At 56.0% G+C, this 3144-nt stretch overlaps 1 long non-coding RNA gene across 1 annotated transcript in view; it reads left to right on the forward strand.

The window, feature by feature from the left end:
* Window positions 1–1144: 1144 nt before the first annotated feature.
* Window positions 1145–3144, forward strand: part of LOC146588672 (uncharacterized) — a 16806-nt gene continuing 14806 nt past the window's right edge. Inside the window, exon 1 of the long non-coding RNA XR_014897359.1 lies at window positions 1145–1353. This is a non-coding gene — a long non-coding RNA (uncharacterized LOC146588672). The remainder of the gene's footprint in view (window positions 1354–3144) is intronic.

Genomic DNA, 3144 nt, shown 5'->3' on the forward strand with positions numbered 1-3144 from the left:
AGTAACAATTTGCTTGCTTGAATCTTTGAATGTGTCATTTCTAGATTTTTATTTTGATACATGATAATTTGCTGCACTGATTTTTCTTTCTTCTTCCAGTTTATCTGAAACATCAGGAACACCAAATATGGTCAATTGGTGAGCAATATAAAAGCTACAACATATAGCTTGTGTATCAAATGAGTAAGACCAGTGCTCTGGTCATCATAAAACACCTCAAAGTCCCCAGCAAAAAGTAGTAATGAAAACAACTAATGAAAGAAAAGTAATGAAAACAAGTGCTTTTGCTGTCTGTCTGGTTGAAGAAAATCATATTTTAGTCGTTGGATTCTATTTTATTTTCCCATTTGTGCCTCAGAATACACCAGATTGCCGTGTTACATCACATTTTTAATGACTGGAACCATGTCCTGAGATTCCCCTCCGACCACACCAGAACTTTCTTTTTTCTCTTCCCTCCCAGCTCGAGGACTGTGTGTGATTATGCTGAGGATATAATTCGATTAATTATTGACAGCACACGTAATCACTGCTTAGATCTCTTTGCTTGATAAATCTCTGCTGCTTTTTGACTTCTGTTTGTCATGCACTTGGGAGGTGGAAAGGCAATAAAAATGTGTTTTAAAGATAGGACATTTCTCAATGCACTATCAACTGGAAAGGCTTTTGACACACAGTGTTTTAGATGTAGAGCATATTGTTGTAATCTGGGCTAAACAAGTATCCCTCAGAAAGCTCGGTGGGATGTAGGCTTATGATTCATTTTAAGTGGAGGTTATAATAAGAGCAAATAACTTTGATTTGTGCAGAAGTGTGATCTCTTTCAGGGATTCCGGGCATTCACAGCAAATTTTTCTTCCGCTGCTGATTAAAGGGAGAGTGATAAATAAGAGCTCTGTGTCCTGTATAAAGGAGGAATGTCTTTAGAAAGCTGACTTATTTAGAAATAAATAAAACCCCTTTGGCCTTCGATAACCTTTGACCAAAATCTGCTAGTGGCGGGAAGTAGGGACGAGGCTGTTTCTTAACTGTTGGGAGCCCAGCAGGGACGGAGACCCCTTCTTGCCATGCGGCCGCAGCGTGTCCTAGAGGACGGGCCGGGGGGGCTGCCTGTGACCTCGGATCACAACTAACGCGTGCCAAAAGCGGGTGAGGAAAAGAGACAACGAGGTGAGAAAGCAAAGGAGGGCTTTACTGTAAAGCAAGGAGAACTGAACTGGGGGAGAAGCAGTCGCTTAGACAGCGGCTGCGCTCGTAGCCCGTGCGATCCCGACCGACTCGACAGCAGCTCTGAGGGTGCGTGCGAAGAGCCGCGCGATGCGCTCGCCGTCCCCGACGTCTGCGTGGACCCAGGTGCGTTCCGGTTCTCCTTACAGGGGCTCCGGCGTTTGCCCGTGCCCGGGAGCCGCTGTCAGCGCCGCGGAGCGACTCGGCTGCGGCGCGGCCGCCCGGCGCGGCGGGGGCGAGGGGCGCCCGGGCCCGCCGCGGGCAGAGCCCCCGCCGTGGGCTGCGCGGGCGCGAGCCTGCCTCAGGAGGCCCCCGAGGAGAAGACCCGCTGTGCGGCTTTGCAAGAGCTCCCGTATGTTTATTTTTCATGTCTGGTCGTCTTTTCCCGAGTCCGGTCCTAGCTTTACACTCAGGCGCGGGGCGAAACCTCCTGGGAAGGTTTGCGTGTATCCTCGCTAGCATCTAGTATTAATAATAAGAAGAAGAAGCCGGCGAGGCTGGGAGAGGCGCTGCGCGGCCCCACGGACGTGTCGGTACTTGAGGCCGGCGGAGAGCAAGGCGGCCGCTGCCGGCGCCGAGCGCTTGCACGGGGCTCGCTTCTCCGCTGTGAGCGCCGAGCTCGCCCCCTYTCCCCTCCTTTCGGATAAACCAGAAAGACTTCGGCGGCTCCCGTGCCGGGAACAACGCTAAAGGGAGCGGAGCGTCTCCAGCCTTATGTAAGAGGCGGCCGTGTGCAGCCGCGGTTGCTGCGCGAGGCTCAGGCTTGCAAAGCGAGGAGCGGGGAAAAGCACGCGTGTATCTATACCGGTTTAAAAAAAAAAAAAAAAAAAAAAAAAAAAAACAAAAAAAAAAGTTTGTTCTGAAGCCTCCTGTATGGGGGAGGAGGCTATGGCACAGATGCATCCCGACGGGAGACAGAGAGCATCACTGGAACGTGCTCAGGCAGTAACGCGAATTTGTAGACTGCAGCGTCCACGAGTGGGCAGAGCCGTGTCCCGGGTGGGCTGCGGCCGGCGGGCGCCTGCCCAGAGCGAGGGGCGCTGTTGCCTCGGAGCCGCCCTGCCACGAGTGTTTCCCCCGAGGCGCCTGGGCTTCGTCGAGGAGGCTCAGGTCGGCGCTCAGCACGCAGCTGGGAGGAGCAGGCCCGCCCCGGGCTCCCGGAGAGCCCGCGGGAGCCGGAGCCCCTCTTGCCCGACGGCTCCCGGGGCGTCGGTGCAGGAGGGGCTCCTGTGGGAGAGGGGCGAGCGGAAAGGTGAAGCCCTGAACAGCTTTAAAGGCCAATGAAATAGGCTCCATGGCCAGAGAGGTCGGCAGGCGCGAAGCCGGCGCCTAAGCCAGTGCATTGACACCTCAGCCAAGGCGGCCCAATTTTCAGAGGCGCTGAACTTGYGCAGCTACTGCTGAGGGCAGAAGCTACCGAGCAGGATGGAAACTCAGGAACTGGTTGAACTATGCCCGGTACATCTCTGATCGCAGACTGGTGGCGGGAACGACTGCGTGGGGCTATGTCTTAACCTAATCTTGAATGCTGTGGGACGGGGGTATTACAGGGAGAGAGGAAAATCGTCTTTGACAAGACGGGGGTTATTTTGTGTTATACACGGCTTTGCCGGCGTGCCTTGGCCCCAGCTGCGCCGAGCGGCTGCCCGGCTGCCCTTCGGCCGGCGACCAGAGCGGAGGCGGCAGCAGCCCCGGCTCCGCGCCCCGGCGCCCTCGCAGACCGGCAGGTAGCTAAAGGCCCGGGGGTATCAGCAGGTGTTTGAAGCCCCGGTGCTTCTGGAGGGCTCTTCGCGGCTTCAGAGGAGCTTGCAGGGTGCATTTCACTCCCGGCGCTGCCCCCCGGGGCCAGAGCGCCTCGGGGCAGCCTGCGCGCCCGGGAGCGGGCGCCGTCGGCGGGGCGGCTCGGCTCGGCCGGCC

The sequence above is a fragment of the Rhea americana genome, unplaced genomic scaffold, assembly GCF_003343005.1.
Source record: "Rhea americana isolate MKP2758 unplaced genomic scaffold, rheAme1 scaffold_5, whole genome shotgun sequence".
Classification (NCBI taxonomy): Eukaryota; Metazoa; Chordata; class Aves; order Rheiformes; family Rheidae; genus Rhea; species Rhea americana.